The 18427-nt window shown below is 34.6% G+C and overlaps 2 pseudogenes; both read left to right on the forward strand.

Annotated features, from left to right (window-relative positions):
* Nucleotides 1-6641: 6641 nt before the first annotated feature.
* Nucleotides 6642-13513, forward strand: LOC121242731 (annotated as a pseudogene).
* A 592-nt stretch (nucleotides 13514-14105) lies between these two features.
* LOC121242432 lies at nucleotides 14106-18157 on the forward strand (annotated as a pseudogene).
* The last annotated feature ends 270 nt before the right edge of the window (nucleotides 18158-18427 follow it).

Here is an 18427-nt window from a genome sequence, read left to right on the forward strand (position 1 = left end):
GGTCGAGGTAGAGGCCGTAATGGAGGTTGGTTTCTCCCACTCATTTCTCTCCCAATCGTCTCAAATCTTGACACACAACACTGTCTTTTTATCATAGATTTAATCATGGTTATCAATCTCCTCCACCTTCTTCTCTCTCGACAAATTTCACTGTTGTTCTTCCACCTCTTGCTTCGGTTTCATTAGTTGACTCTAGTCGGTACCCTGACTCAGCCGCAACACATCACTTCACACATGATTTTTCTAATCTTTCTATAAATCCACCGGAATACAAAGGAGAAGATCAAGTGTGTATCGGTGATGAGACTTTCCTTCCTACTCATCATGTCGGCAGCTTCACTGTGCCCTCAAACAATGGCAATCTTCTTCTCTCTAAACTTTATCATGTTCCTTCCATTCCTAAGAATTTAATTTCAGTTAGAAAGTTTTGTGTAGATAATAATATTTTCTTTGAATTTTATTCCAACTTTTTTTATGTGAAGGACTCTCTTACTCACCAAACTCTGCTCCAAGGCAGCACTAAGAATGGCATGTATGTGTTTCCCTTAGTATCCTCTTCTCCTCAAGCTTACACAGGTACTCGAGTCTCACCCCATTAATGGCACATATGGCTTGGACATCCTTCTATACAACTTGTTCGTAGGATCATTTCAAAAGTTTATCTCCCAGTGAAGACTTCCTCCATGCCTGGCTTATGTTCCTCTTGTTGTCAAGCCAAGCTCCATCAACTTCCATATAATCAGTCCACCTCTCATTCCACTACTCTACTTCAACTTTTATTTTCAAATGTTTGGGGTCTTGCACCAGTTTTTTCCCGTGGCGGTTTTCGCTACTATCTATCATTTGTAGATGACTATAGTAGATTTACATGGCTATTTACTTTAAAATATAAATATGATGTAACATCTATCTTTTTATCTTTCAAACGTCATGTAGAGACCATTTCAAACGTCATATAGATCCTTAAATACTGTGTTGTACTCTTTTGGTATTTCCCATCGTCTTTCTTGTCCATATGCTCACTCTCAAAATGGGTCAGTTGAATGTAAACACCGACACATTGTTGAGACTGGCTTGGCCTTACTTTCTCACTCATCCACTCTAAATTTGTATTGGTCTGATGCATTTACTACTACTATTTTTCTGATTAATAGACTCTCATCTGCTGTTTTACATTTTAAATCCTCATTTGAAATATTATTCAAAAAAGCACATGATTATACATTCTTAAAATCCTTTCGTTGCATTTGTTGGCCTAATCTTAGGCCTTACAATAAACATAAAATGGATTATCGTTCACTTCCTTGCATTTTTCTAGGATATAGTTCGAATCACCATGGGTACCTCTATTTTCATCTACCCACTGCACGTATGTACATCTCTAGAGATGTATTATTTGATGAATCCAAGTTTTATTTTCCCATTTATGTACCTAGTGAGTATCCCATTTCCCTTCCCAGCCCAGCCCGAGCCCAATTTTGCTTCCAACTTCTCCAAATTTCACTTATACAGCCAAGTCTGCTAGGCTGACATCATCACATTCTCAGCCAACTCTCTACAAGCTTTACAAACTTAACCACCAACAACCCCAATTTCTCATTCATCTGCATCTGGCCTATCTCACTCCTCCGAGCCCTCTTCTTCCCAATATTCCACATTAACACCATATTCCAAGGGCATCGTCTTCTTCTTCCCCAATCAACTCCATCCCAACGCCTCCACTCAATGTCCATTCGATGCAAACTCGATCTAGATCAAATCTTCATTTTCCCAAGCTTCGAACCAATGGCACCATTGTGTGGCCTCCTCCTCAAACTCATGCTATCTCTGCCGAGACACCTAAAGATCCCACCTCTATGATCGAAGCCTTAAAATATCAGGAATGACACATGGCTATGCAGCTAGAGTTTGATGCTCTTTTGTCTAATAATACTTGGACTTCAGTTTCACCATCTTCTAACCAAAATTTTGTAGGTTGTCGATGGATATTCAAGACTAAGCATTTTTTGGATGGATTGATAGAACGGAGAAAAGCCAGACTTTTAGCCAATGGCTACAACTAGTTTGAGGGGATCGATTATTTAGAGACTTTCAGTCCAGTCATAAAACCCACATCCATCAAGTTGGTTCTCTCTATTGTTGTGTCTTCTGGATGGAGTATTCATTAGTTAGATGTGCAAAATGCATTTTTGCACGATACCTTAGATGAACACGTATATATGTTACAACTACTGGGATTTGTTCACCCACAATTTCCACACTTTATTAGCACTTCAAAAGTGATTGCAGAAATAGCGAACTCTGAAAATTCTCTTTCGGTGTCACCCTATCATAATAATGAAAAACACTGTAGTACCATGCATTCATACCAATCCATTTGTGTAACAACTGCATCATGTCCGTTGAAAGTTGAAGTATACTATCATCAATATGATGAACTAATTCCAAAACAGAGCAAGTTATGATGATAGAGATAAACCAACAAGGAAAAAGTATGATAAACATAGATTTGTTATGTCTGGGACTCTGTGGAAACCTCAAATTGTTTTGAGAATGCTTGTACTCCTGGTACTTGATAAGATTCAAAGCTATAAAGGTTAAGAATCCAAAGATTATATTGTCAGAAAATCAAAAATTAAAAAAAATAAAACCCAGGTGAATCATTATGCTAAGTACTAATCCAAGAGAACATATCGAACCAAGAAATGAAAAAAAAAAGTTTTAAGTTTTCTATTTATTTATCATTTTTCACCTTTCAATTCTCAAAGGGTTGCTAGTCTTGAGCATAGCTGCTCATTTTTCAACGTGAAACAAAAGTGTACATGGCTTACGGTTTACATTGGAAATTTCTTCAAGATTTTTACTTATTATCAAATTGTTACCAGCCCAAATGTAAGGGCAAAGAGGGAGACTTGATGCAATGCCTAAGACGTTGGAATTTGACCATGGATCTGCATCGAGAAATGATGTTATAGATTGGCAAATATGCTGGAATAATATGCAGAATCCTACGGGAAACCAAATACAGGACTACGTACTACCTGGTGATATTAATGGGGCTCTAGGCTTGGTGGTTGTAATGGTTGGCAAAATGAGATGTGGATGCTCTATTTCATGGAGTTAAAGCAGAGGCCTCTCTGTGATGGCTAGCAGCAGCTCCACGTGGGCTCACGGTTGGGCTACGACGGTGATAAATATATGGAACAAAAAATAAGTAATCAATAGAGTAAACTACACGAATTCTATACCCTTATCAGATTGAAACGTATTAGCCAAATGCTGAGTAAAATGAAAATAAGAAAGTTTGCATGCTAAGAACAGATTTTGGAACATTTCCTGACTGGAGAACTTTTGTTTGGGATAAGCACATAAAGAGTGAGGATTAAATAGAAGATTAAAAGGGTGAGAAAAAAAAAAAGAAGAGTGATGAAAGGGTTGCAATCAGTCTAAACCTGAGATCTACGGTGTTCATCTCCTTGGAGACAACCAAGTAGATGATACAACATAGAGTATGAGCCCGTTTGGCTGTCCAGGCTCTGTTATAGAAGCAGAGGTTTTGAAGAGGCAGCAATGGCGGTTACTGTTAACTGATTTTAAAATTTAAAACTGTCAAGGGCAGTTATTCATATGCGATTTCCGTGCCATATCACTACTGTTGACGTTTGGAAAAACTACCAATTAATGCAGTCTAAATGTCAAGTCAGATGTTAAAACTTGACTTCTATATAATTAAATAGATTAGTTCATTTTAAATAGATTAGTTCAAACTCCACAGAAGCTCTACACAAGAACTCTCTACAGAAGCTCCTTATGCCCAAACTCCATTACAATTCCAATGGATCTTCTCTAAATTTTCCTACTGTACTGTGAGATGTGTGAGGTCATGAAATATTGGAAAACTTTCCATTATAATGGATTTCACCCCTAAACAACCCGTGGACATAGGCATTATACCGAATCACGTAAATCTCTGTCTTTTTTTATTTACTTTTATTTGCTTATTTATTATTTATCATGTGGATGAACGCAAATAACACTATTGAAACTCGAATAATCTCGTGGGTCGAGGATAATTATTTCTTCCCTTCTGGTCTATTGTGCAAATTAAGGCATTAACAAGTATGTTATAATATATATTATAATTGTATTATAGACTATAGTGATATATTATAATATATAGTGATTTAGGATTAATATAACTACTAATTCAATAGACTATAGTGAGAATATATAGTTATTTATATAGGATTTTAAGATTTAATATTATATTATTTAGTAATTTATCATATAATACAAAATTATTTTTTATATAATTATATATATTATGTAATAAAAATTATATATAATATAAAAATATTTTATACAATATAAAAAATTAATATATATATATATATAAACCGATCTAGTCCGGTTCAATTGGATTTTTTCACCGTTAATGATGGATCTAAATTCACAAGTGGGTGGGTGTTCACTCTTGTGGCTCGGCCATCTCATGGGGATCTAAGAAACAAACTTGCATAACTCACTCAAATATGGAGTTCGAGTTAGTAGCTTTAAGAGCTATTTGAAAAGAGGCCGAATGGTTGAGAAACCTCTTAATAGACTTGCCAATGTGGTCGAGTCCAATGCCTCCTATTTCCTTACATTGTGATAGTCAAGCCACATTGTCAAGAGCGTATAGCAAGTCATACCATGGGAAATCAAGACATATAAGTCTTCAACATAACATTGTAAGACAATTGTTGGAAGAAGACATAATGACAGTAGAATATGTAAAGTCCAGTACAAACTTGGCAGATCCTTTAACTAAGGCCCTAAATAAGAACCTGATTCGTAAAACATCGCTTGAGATGAGTCTAAAACCTATGGAATAGATCACTAAAAGATGGCAACCCAATCTAAGAGACAGATTAACAATTGCCTCACTATTATCTACTCTTAAATCTCTATTTGCTATTTTTCTAACACATATTGGCATCACTTTCTTGATATTCAAGAAGTCAACTTGTGAAGCATGTGATAGGGATGTGCGATCATGGTGGTCCTTTGGAACAACATCATCCAAGCATGAAGTTGTGTTGATATGAGCTGAAATGAAGTATATAGTGCTGAGGGGCATTAGGTGTTCGTGCGGGAAAAAAGTTTCGATTAATCTCGGGGTGTACAAATTCTTAATAATGAGTTTTTTGCAAGTGCATTTCGAGTAATTTAAGTGAAAATTTTCTAGTCCGATAGTCCATTCAAATCCAACAGGATGGTTCGATTTATCTGACTCGCCCCAAGACGACTACGCTACCCTTAAAGGTTACTTTTGCAAAGAAAATAACAAAACTTAATAGATTGATTATTATAGTTGTAGTCTTTCTTCTTTCTTTAGGTGTTCTCTAAAATGATCTGACCCTGTGAAGATATCTGGATTTCATTCCCAATCGATAATCATGCACCCATTAACAACTTGGGGGCGTTCAATAAAATTTATGATTGCAAATAAGTATAGTTGTGCCAACTAATTCCATATTTAATTATAAACAATGGATCCAAACTTGGTGTCAATACCATAAAGATAGTCACAAAGATTGGGTCAATTTTTGTATGTCACGGGCTGAAGACTTTGTTTGTACATCTGTGCTTGATCTTGTAATTCAAAAGAAGTTTTAATTAGATTTCAACTTCTTGTTAGAGGGAATTTCATTAATCTTCAATATCTTTTGTAGATTTTTCTACAATTGAAAGAAGATTGGTCTCTGAGAGAACTATGTGTATTCTGACCAACCAAAACATATATGCAATGAGACAAAGGTGAAAAAAGAGGTTGAGTGGGGGTTGTTTCTCATGTAAAGAGGAGTTTTAGCTTTCAAATTACTGTACAATTGTTTAGGAGTCATGGATATCTCAAATTAGTATTTGATCATTAGGTTTATAGACTCATATTTTAGGTCCGTTGAACTTTTTCAAAGAGTTTGTGAATAGTAGTGAATAGATTCAAATTAAACTCGTTTAGGATTAGTCCATGTAGTTTAGCCCCTGAACAAATTATTTCTTGATTTTAAAAAATCAACTTTTTCATTTTCATATTTTTAGGGGCCATTTGGATAGAGAAACCATCTTATCTCCTCATTATAATTTTGCTAAATTCTCACACAAAATATAATAAATAATTCAACTTTTTCAAATCTCAAAACAATAATAATATTAAAAAATATTATTCTAATAAACTCATCTAAAATCATCTCATCTCACTATCTAAACGAGCCACGTTTCGATGGTTTTAATCCATCCTTCCATCACAGACATGCTACATTGCCACAAGACTTATAAGCCATGTCATCACCGACAAGATTATGCCAGGTGTCACATCATATAAAAAAAATACAAAAAAAAAAAAAAAAAAAAACTAATCATACAAAATCTATGGACAATATATGAACTATTTCAGTACCTTTTGTTTTCTTTCTTTCAAAATTTGACCCATTACTCAAAAGAATGGGCACCACCGATCGAGCTCAGACCTTGACATGATCTAACCATCAATTAAGCAACAGAAACGAGACTTTCAGTTATCACCAACATTTCTCAAACTAAAATACAGACTATAATCAACTTCATAGAATCACAAACATCGCCATTGGTTCACACCTTGACCTCTACCTATAAATCAATTAAGCAACAGAAACAAAAGATCAGACTTACCGTTAGCAACAACTGTCTTCAATCAAAAGATAACTATATATAGGCCTATCTATCTATTAATTATTGTATCAACTTTAAGTACTGGGATCAAAGGCGATTAATTAAGCATAAACTTGGAATAGCTTTAATGGAATCTCATTCCATCATGAGTTTCATGTGTTTGCAGCTTCTTCTACTTGGGGTGGCAGCCACCGCCTCCGCAGGTTCAAACACCTCAAAAATCATCACAGCTCTACCGGGTTATTCCGGCAAGCTGCCGTTTAAGCTCGAAACTGGGTAAGCATGCATGCATACGTACGAAGTTAAGTTGCCATTTTCTGGGAGTTTATTATTTGGGTTATTTATGATCTTTAATTTCGAAATTAAATCCATCCGTACATATGGCTCAATTGGTTTCCTAACATAACCAAAATCTGAGTATTTGTCAATATATCAAAATTAAATTAATTGATGCGTGACATATATATATATATATATAATATTTATGATCTTCACCTCAACCATCCAATAAAAACATGAGAATTAAAAGAACAACAATGATTTTTAAGATCCAAAAAATTACAAAACAATGATGGGGAGAGACAGGCAACAGTGGAGGGAAGATCATTTTGATCTCCCCATTGTTACTTTTGTTATATATCATGAGACATTTCATGATGGAGATATAAAATTCTCATATTATTTTATCATTACAATTTTTTCAAACTCATACACAAAATATAATAAGAATAATAATAGGGTTACCACCGACATACTACTACGCATTTACTATCATTTTTGTATTTGATTTTTTTTTAATTTTTAATTTTATTTAGTGATTAAGGAAGTGATTATTAGTAAAATTATATATATATATATATATTTAATTTTTTCTTAATGATTAAAGATGTTAAAAAAATACTTAAAAGAAAATGATAAAAAAATAAAAAATTTTAAATACACTATGGATAGTAAATGCGTAGTGTCACTACCCATATAATAATAAACAATTCAATTTTTTCAAATCACAAAATAATAATAATATTAAAAAATAATGTTTTGAATTTTTATCTAAAATAAAAAATTCTCATTTCACTCTCCAAACCTATTCTGAACATTTGTCTAAGATCTCACCCCATATATAAGGCTAGCTTCTTACGATGAAAAGTGGCCGATGTTTGCTATTGATGAAGGGGAACAAAACCTACATGATTAGAAAGTTATCAAACCAATACAATGTTCAGCAAAAAATGTAAAAAATCTGATGAAAAACAAAAAAACAAATAAAGTCAAAAGAGTGAATGAAAGAATGGAAAGTTCTTTGGGCAAATATCATTATTTTTTTTAATAAAATCTAAATATTTTAATAATATAATAACTTAATTTTAAGACCGTCCCTTTTGTTATATCTTGGTTGTAGTACTTAATTAATTTCTAATTTCTCAGGTAATTATGTTTTGTAATATATTAACGTAGATTTTGGTGCGTGCAATGGGGGTGCATGTGATTGTGTAGATATGTTGGCGTGGGTGATAACGAGGAGGTGCAGCTATTTTACTGTTTTGTCGAGTCCCAAAGAAGCCCTCTGCGAGACCCTCTCTTGTTTTGGATACCCCCAGGTCCCGGTTGCTCTGGTTTCAAGGCTCTTTTATTTGAGAATGGTACGTATGTTTAAAACTAAAGAGTTTGGGTAGTAAGGTGATATGATCTGAGTTTATTTATAAATAATAATATTTTATAAATTTTATTGAGATATGTTTGAATGTAAATAGGTTAAAATATGTGTTTATATATAAAGTATGTTGAAATGAGTTTAATTTTTCTTTTATAGAAAATTGAAAAATTAGTGAGTCTCATTAATAATTGATTTGAGATGGATTGAGATTATTCAACCAACCAAACATAGCCTAAGGCCTGGTTAATTTGGTTAAGGAGATGCTTTCATCTCATCCCATTGCATCTCAATATCTAAATAATTTTCAATTTCAAATTTTTAACTTTTTTATCTAATCATTGCTTAATTATTACAATTTTCTCAAACTTCTAAATAAAATACAAAAAATAATATTATAACATTATTTTAAATTTATAATATTTTTATTCAATTTTTTCTCTCTCATTTTCTAAAATTTCATAAAACATTTTAACTCGAATAATTTCTAACTTATCCGATCTTAACTCAACATAAATATATCATTATTATTCATAAACTAACTCAATTCATCTCATTTCAACTTCTTATCCAAGCTGAGCCTAAAACTAGGGTAATGATTCATGAAGTTATACAGGAGGTTTTTGTACAGTGTTGCACTGTTCATATCCCGGAAGTGGATCAGCAAACAGTAAAATACTACTGTTTATAATATTAGGAGTTCCATGTCCATGCATTTCTGAACTTGCTTATGCATAAAGAGAAAAAGAAATAATCAAAATGATAGAAGGAGAAAGGTACAGGTAGGCTAGATGAGAAGTGAAATCTCTCTTAAGTTTCCTGATCCCTCTTCCCTAAACTAAAAGGGTAGGCCTTCTCCATCCAAAAAAAAAAAAAAAGGGTAGGCCTTCATTTGCGATTAAAATGTCTTTTTTGTGATAAGAATTATGGTTCAATAAAAATATTATACCTACACCTTTATACCTACCATGTAAAATATAGTGGTACTAAGCTGGTAGATAAAGATAATACAAGTGTTATAAATATAAACTGGAGTGACTTAATCTTATACGTTAATTTGTAAAACTATTTTTCTCAAATCTAACATATACGTCAGTTTGTAGATCTAACGTATAAAACTATTGTTATACGTCAGATTATAGATCTAATATATTAAATGAAGTCACGCCAAGTTGTAGATTTACTTTTATAAAATCTCTTTGTAACCATAGTACTTCTCTAAAGATAATGGGCATAAATCTCTTATCCTTAGCTTATTACCATGAAAGTTTTAATTTAATGTCTTTTGTTCTCGCCTTAATAATTGAAAGCTCTCCTATTTTATAGGAAAACCCCAAAATACATGGAATTTAATAACTCACAATCTATTACATATATTAGGTCCTTTAAAGTTCACAATAGGACACTACAATGGGAGCCTACCAACACTTGAAGATAACCCATGGGCATGGACGCAGGTGAGAGTTTTATTGCATCATCAATTTGTTCCATAGATCCTAATGAAATGTGATGATGCATGCTTTTTTCAGGGCCTCAACATCATATATATGGATGCTCCTGTTGGTACTGGATTCTCTTATTCACAAAGCTCAGACGGCTACATTATGGACGATTATAAACATGCCCAACAATCCTATGAATTTATTCAAAAGGTATCTAGGTCTTCTTTCTTTTTCTCCCTAAAAAGAAGCTTTAGAAGTATGGAGACTCGATCTCCGAACATCGACATAAGAGAGCAAATATATATTTTATAAAAATAAACTCATAAACTGATATGACTTGCTGTGTTTTTACTTTTGGTTTGCTAACTGATGCAAATTTTATACAGTGGTTGACTTTACATCCTCAATTTTTGGAAAATCAACTCTATGTTAGAGGTGACTCATACTCTGGCAAACCTATTCCAATGATTGTGCAAAAGATTGTGACTGGTAATATATGTTGATGAGAGCCAAAACTTACTAAAATCAACCTCTTTTCATTGATCACTAAGTTTTCCTTTGTTTTTATATCCTGTAACTGATCGGTATTTGATTTGATCATGATATCGTGGTGTTGCAGACAATGAAGCTGGAGTTGTGCCAATGATTAATCTCAAAGTACATAATCCAACCATCTAATTTTCTTATTGAAATAGAAAATGAATTAAAATCTGTTCTTTGAATATAGAGGTTTTGTTTTCTCATTTTTCAAAGTTTGTTTGATTGGATACAGCTAAAATATTGTTTTCATCAGGGGTATGTCCTTGGGAACCCAGTTACAGATTCATTCACTGACTCAAATGCCAAAATCCCTTATGCTCATCGGCTTGCTCTCATATCAGATCAACTTTACCAGGTGCTTTGGTATCTGACAATTTTTTTTTCCTTCTTGAGTGAGAAAATTTCCGATCATACCTAACAATTTTCCTTCTAAACTCTTTTATGTTTTGTGACTTCTAGTCGGCCAAAGAAAGTTGCAGTGACAATTTTGTGCATGTAAATTCTAGCAATTATCAATGTTCCTCAGACATTGATGCTATCGATGAGGTTAGAGATCGAAGATCACAAATCTTGTCTTTATTTAGATCTACATATATAATTGAAAAAGTTTATTTGCAAGCCGGTATAAAGAATATACCTTCCTTATTATTAATATGACATGATTTAATTTGTAAATCAAGTTTTAAAATTTGAATCTTGTAAATCAAATCTTACCATATAAACAGTATGAATGGCGTGTCTGTTATGATCCCGAGAGTTAAAAGGCTTAACTCAAGGCCTTCATCCCACTATAATAAAAGGCTAAGCAAGACGAGATAAATATGATACTCATTAACATGTATTCAAGAGATAAAGATAGACTTAAGTTACTAATGATATAATCCTCTTATTAACAAACTATTTTTATTCCATAAGACTCTAGGACTCTTAGCCAAGTTGATGAGTATTGCTAGCAACTCCATGTAGCTACGTGATGATGGATGACTACTAGTAATTATCTGTAACAGCACGTTTCACATCGACTTACATATAGAATAATTTCTATTCACACTGAGAACATGATGTCGATCATAATTTGGAATTTGCAGCTGTTAAAAGATATAAATGATGTACACGTTTTGGAACCAGTATGCAGTAATGCAATCCCCAAACCAAATGCAGACATGGAGTCTGTACGGAGATATCTCTCAGAAAAATCAGGCCCTGCACTTTGGTGTCGTGTAAAGCTCTCTCTCTCTCTCTCTCTCTCTTCCTCTGAGTAATGCATGTATTATAAAATTTCATACAGAAACAAGTTCATGCGATTAACACATTGTTTCAACTCTTTTATATGTCAGAGTTATAACCATATGCTGTGTCTCATCTGGGCGAATAACAAAGGTGTTCAACAAGCTCTTGGTGTTCGAAATGTATGTGCAGTCTTTTATGATATATGTTATATTAAATGATTGGAAAACTATTTGTAATTATCTGTTACTTATCTGCTAATCATTTATCAGAAAACGATCGATGAAAAATAAGAGATAAGATGGTTAAAAGGAGGATCATGAATACTATTTTTATATCCAACAGTTGCAACAATGACTTACTAAAACATTCTTGTCATGTCAACCAGGGGAAAAAAACCTCATGGCAAGGATGCAATACCACCTTAGCTTATACTAAGGACGTGACTACTGTTGTTGGTTATCATCAGAATCTCACAAATGCCGACTAAGATCTCTGATATACAGGTAAAAATAGAGTTAAGTGCAAACTTTGACTTGTAGGATAGAATTAGTACCCGATAGTAGTGCAAGCAAATCCAAGTTAGCCACAGTACAAGCTAAAATGTTGTGGGATACACATTCTAAGCGCAAGAGTTTAAACTCTAGGGAAGCCACAGACCTAAGCAGCAATAGGCTAAATGCTAATACAATTTTCTTCTAATTCCAACAGTGGTGATCATGACATGTCAATCCCAAACATTTGCACGCAAGAATGGATCAAGTCTCTTGGTTTGAGTACAGATGAAAGCTGGAGAGTATGGTCTTTAGACGGTCAAACAGCAGGGTGAGTTTTGAGTTGCCAATCACTAAGAACACTGATCCCCAGTCCCCAACCACTTTTCCCTGGTCGAATCTCTGAGATGCTTGTAGCCTGAAATGTGTCCTCTCATGGATTTCAGGTACACCGAGAAGTTTATCGATGATTCTTTCACCTTGACATTTGTGACTGTAAAGGCAAGAAAATCTGTCACCTATGTTTCCTTCATATAGATAATGTCTTCAAGTCTAGAGGAAGTTTTCATATATTCTTTGTCCTTGTACAGGGAGCAGGCCACTGTTGTGAAATGTTATGCAAAGCGCACACACCAACGATGGCAAATAAAGTAAAACCAATACAATCAAGAACACGACATACAATATACGTGGTTCGACAAATTGCCTACGTCCACAGGAGCTGCAGAAATCTTATTAATCAGAGGAGATTACAATCACTCAATCTCAACTCACACTCTCTAAGACTTTTTGCTCTCTCACACAATATGCACTCACTAGATAATTGTTCTTTCTCAAAATATGCTTGAGGCCGTCCAACACAAGTCTAATATGATATATTTATAGTGAATGGCACTGGAAACGCTAAGATGGGAAAAACTGCACACTTAGCTCGAGCGGAGTGTCGAGCGCTACTCGAGCGAACATCCAAATGAACATTAGCTTGAGCGGAGTGTCGAACGAACACTAGAGTTTCTGTTTCGCTCGAGCTAAGTGTCGAGCGTTATCAAGCGAACTCTCAGACTTGAGATTCACTCGAGCGGTATGTCGAGCTACGTCGAGCCAAGTTGGCTCGAGCCAACTGTCGAGCCAACTTTTAGCAAACACTTTTTGAGCTTTAAAACCAGTCTCTACATATATCCCAACAGCCACCTTACTGCAGAATACAAGGTTAAGGAGTGTGCTGCCATGATAGATAGGTGGATGGCTTATTTCCCTGTTTAAGTACCGTGACCGATTAAAATCTGTCACAGTATGTTTGATCAACAAGAAAGTGATCGCAAAATTAGCAAACTCTTAAAATTCTCTTTCGGTGTCACTTTGTTTGTTTCTGTTCATAACCATGAAGGACAATTTCTAGTGTCATACAATAATGTCTGTAACCCTATCATAATAATGAAAAACACTGTAGTGCCATGCATTGATACCAATCCATTTGTGTAACAACTGTATCATGATCGTTGAAACGTCCAAGTATACTATCATCAATATGATGAACTAATTCCAAGGCAGAGCAAGTTATGATGGTGGAGATAATCCAACAAAGAAAAAAGATGATGAACTTGGACTTGTTATGTCTGGGATTCTAGGAAGCCTCAAATTGTTTTGAGAACGCTTGGACTCCGCTACTTAACAAGATTCAAAACTATAAAAGTTAAGAATCCAAAAGTTATATTGTCAGAAAATAAAAAATAAAAAAAATAAAACCAAGGTGAATCATTATAATAAGTACTAATCCAAGAGAACATACCGAGCCAAGAAAAAAAAGTTCTATGTTTTTTATTTATTTATCATTTTCCACCTTTCAATTCTCAAAGGTTGCTAGTCTTGAGCACAGCTGCTCATTTCTAACGAATGGTCATACTATCTGTAAGTCTGAAGATGACATTAGTGGGCCGTACATAATTTCTTCTACAGAGTTAAAGTTAGCTGTGTGCGGGATCTTTCTGCAACTTTATATTTATCAGCCGCGAAAGAGCTTATCTTTCGGTACATCTAAACAAGAATTCATCAGGGTATTGCTTATTATCAGGATGGGTTTGCGTCTGCTTCTTCTTTTGGTTTGCTTGGTAACATCCACCTCTGCCGGCTCGAACACCTCTAAACTCGTCACGACTCTACCGGATTATTCCGGAGACTTACCATTCAAGCTTGAAACTGGGTAGGTAATTATTATTTTGTCTAACTTTATTATCCATATCGTTCATATTTAAGTCCCTTTCTCGAAGATAATATCATAATTTAGGCTCTTTTAATTTGTACGTTCAAATTTTCACCCATTTTAGAATGTCAGTTTCAAATCAATTATTGGATTGTCAAATGTTAATCTTCGTTGAGATAATGATCGAGATTCTACTACGTTATCTCCTATGGTTCATCAATGTTAATATTCAGAATAAAGCAAGAAAATGCGATTTGGGGAGTAGTAGTTATGTATTTTTTTTTTATCATATGTAATATGTTGGACTTCTGTGCATGGAGATATATCGGTGTAGGGGAAAACGAGACGGCGCAGCTCTTTTACTACTTTGTTGAGTCCCAAAGGAATCCTGGGAGAGACCCAGTCCTGATTTGGGTCAGTGGAGGCCCCGGTTGCTCTGGTCTCGACAGCTTTGTCTTTGAGAGTGGTAAGTTACTCTTTATGATCATTTTTGGGGGTGGGTTTAGTTTAGCCACATTTTGAAGTAATTAATGGCAGTCGCCATTCTATTTCCTTCCACTTTTATTGTCTTTCTGGGAATTGTTTACAGAGATTTCCATGATGGATTTAAAAAAAAAAAAAAACATAAAACAAGGAAATAAGTAGAGAGAGAGAGAGAGAGAGAGAGAGAGAGAGCGCTTTGCTGTCGCAATACTGGTCTATAATATGTGAAGCTTCTATAATGTTTTTGGCTCAGACATATTTTATAAGATTCATTTTATTTCTTTCAAATTTAGAAAGCTTCATTGACTTGCATTAATCTTTTCATCAGAAAATGCACTGTATCGGAAAGAAAATGCATAATGAAAAAATTTAAGATGAAAACCAACTGTGTGCACCATTTTCAATTGAAACTTGAAGTTGGCTTTGGGCTTGGACTTTTGCTGGTATATATTAGGTTCTGGTCTCCATTCAAAATCTTCAGAGGGTATTCTTTTTCTATAATCCTGTATATTGCCAACTAATAAATTGAAGAGCTGGAAAGGTTTCTCCAAATTTATGAGAGGATTCAAGCTTTCTCTTAGACCCTCATACAGTTGTTACATCTATATTATGTGTGATTGACCCAATATTTCCTTCATAAAGAACAGTACTCCACTATTTTGCAGGCCCTTTAACTTTCAAACTAGGACATTACAATGGAAGCCTACCGACGCTTCAAGATAACCCATGGACATGGACCCAGGTGTGAATTGAATTACACTTGCTTCGATCTTTCTGCACAGTTTATGGCAATCATATTTTCATTTTTTTTCCCCATCTGGATCAAATCTGGTGATGCTTTTTCAGGGCCTCAACATTGTATATTTGGATGCACCAGTGGGAACTGGATTCTCTTATTCAGAAACCGCAGATGGATATGCTATGTACGACTACAAATATGTGGCACACACCTATGAATTTATTCAGAAGGTGTGAGAAAATTTGGAAAATAGGAGAATATACTGGTACTTGGTTAAGGCCGGGTGTTTAAACTTTTATTCCAAATTTGATGCTGTGTTTGAGGTGTTTGAACTGTAAAGCTCTTTATAAGCTGATTTCCTATTTGATGCAGTGGCTGAGCGAACACCCTCAGTTTTTTGGAAAACCAACTCTATGTTGGTGGGGAGTCGTACGGTGGCAAACCTGTTCCGATGATTGTGCAACAGATAGTGATAGGTAATACAAGTTGATGAGAACCAAAACTTGCTATAAATGGATCAATTCAAATCTGTCAAGTTACTGTTTATAAAATCTACCTCGTTTCATGGTGTTGCAGGTAATGAAGCTGGAAGCATTCCATTGATTAATCTAAAGGTACATGATCCAACCTTTTTTCTCAATACAAGAGAATATGACTTTAACTGTTGTTCCTAGAAAAACTCTGTTGTTTTCTTTTTGTCTCCTTAATGTCTTTCAACCATTATGTTCTGAATTTGGAAAGTTTGGTCGGTTAAATTGTTCCCAGGGGTATGTGCTTGAGAGTCCAATGACAGATACATTTACTGACAGTAATTCAAAAGTGCCATTTGCTCATCGGCTAACTCTCATCTCAGATCAACTCTACGAGGTAGTTTGGTGCTTAACATGTCTCTCTCTCTTCAGATTTCATTTGTATGATTTACTTGTACCTTAATTATTCTTTATGCGAAAAAAGCTTAAATATTCATTGATTAGTAAACTTTTAGTTTTGAATGGGTAAATTTGTCCCCAATGATTGGGAGTGAGGACCAGTAACCTCGGATGATCCCGGCCCTTTGAGTTATGTTTGAAACTTCAAGGCCTAGTTAGAGAGATGAACAATAGTGTGCTGGATCCTTTAGGGTGTAAACCTTCTCTAACAGGAAAGGATATTATATATCTGTCATTCTTCATTATCTTCTTTTTAATTGTACCTTCATATAATCCTTCTCTCTCTTTTTTAACTCTCAATGAATATCTTCTGATTAAATGTGTTTCATTATAAACTTTGTCATCCTTCATGCCTTCTAGTCAGCCAAAACAAGTTGCAACAACAATTTTGTGAATGTAGATTCCAGCAATTATCAATGCTCTTCAGACATTGATGCTATCGATGCGGTTAGTGGATCACAAACCTACTCGTTTCTTAGATTATTGTATTATCAAACTTCCCTATAAACTGAGAATGGGTAATCATTTGAATTTTCAGCTGCTAAGCAGAATAAATACACTGCACATTTTGCAACCATATTGTCTTAGTGGCTTCCCAGAATCAAATGAAGAATGTTTGTCAGAAAGGCATAATTCTGCCCCTTGGTGTCGGGTAAGCCTCTCTCTCTCTCTCAATTGACATTTTAATGAGTTCAAACTTCATGGCAGGGTTATAACCATATGCTTTGCTCCAACTGGGCGAATGATAAAGGTGTCCAAGAAGCTCTTGGCATTCGAAAGGTATGTGCATTGTACCCTATACATACATATATATATATATGTGTGTGTATCATAATATTCAGTCACGACATGGAATCACCAAAATATTTTCGGTGATGTTTTCCACAACAGGGGACAAAACACGTTTGGCAGTACTGTAATTCTACCTTAGCTTATACTAGGACAGTCACAAATGTTGTTGGTTATCATCAAAATCTCACAAATGCTGACCTACGACTTCTTATATACAGGTAAAATCTGGCAACATGCTTATAGCAACTCTGTTTTCACTGTATTTTTTTTTTTTCACCAACTAAATATGTAAGCCCTAAACTTTTTGACCCAGAACTCTTTTAATCTACAGTGGTGATCATGACATGTCAGTTCCAAACATTGGCACACAAGAATGGATAAAGTCTTTAAACTTGACTACGGATGAAAGCTGGAGAGTGTGGTCTGTTGATGGTCAAACTGCTGGGTGGGTTTCAAGTTTCTAATCCTGTAGAAATCTTCATTTTCTCTTCCCTCTTTTCCTAACATATTTTCTCTTTCTCATGACTTGCAGGTACACAAAGAAGTTAATTATTGATGATTTCAGTTAACATATGCTACTGTAAAGGCAAGAAAAACAAAAGTTCTTTATGCCTCGTTTGTTTTCACAACTTCTCTCAACTCATATCATCTAATCATTACAACTTTTCCAAATTTCTACACAAAATAAAATTAAAAAAAATCAACTTTTTCAAATCCCAAGACAAAAATAATATTAAAAAAATATATTCTAATAATATTTTATTCAACTTTTAATTTTAATCTCAATTCATCTCATCTCATATGAGAAAATAATGTCTACTACAAATCCAAACCAAAAACAAAGTTTCATTAATTCTAATTCCTTGTGCAGGGAGGAGGCCACAATGCTGCAGAAGACATGGTCAAGGAGTGTGCCGCCATGATAGATAGGTGGATGGCTTATTTCCCACTTCAAAATGAAGTGATCTGACATTGTATGAGCACGTTTGTCTTCAGAAGTGAATGCAGATTAACAAAGAAACTCTGAAAAGTCTTTCTCTCGACTCACTCATGACTTATCCCTTTGTCTATCTCGATCATAACTGTGAAAGTGTTCCAAGTTTCATGGAAAATGATATGAATCCAGTTTAGGGCCGAAGCTACACTCCCAACACAGGATGTTTTGTCTGACGGACACCTTATGCCTCGTATAAGAATGATAAGAATCTGATGGCCTTGTACAATTAAAGTGGGCCCAACC

This window comes from Juglans microcarpa x Juglans regia, chromosome 8D (assembly GCF_004785595.1).
Source record: "Juglans microcarpa x Juglans regia isolate MS1-56 chromosome 8D, Jm3101_v1.0, whole genome shotgun sequence".
Lineage (NCBI taxonomy): Eukaryota > Viridiplantae > Streptophyta > Magnoliopsida > Fagales > Juglandaceae > Juglans > Juglans microcarpa x Juglans regia.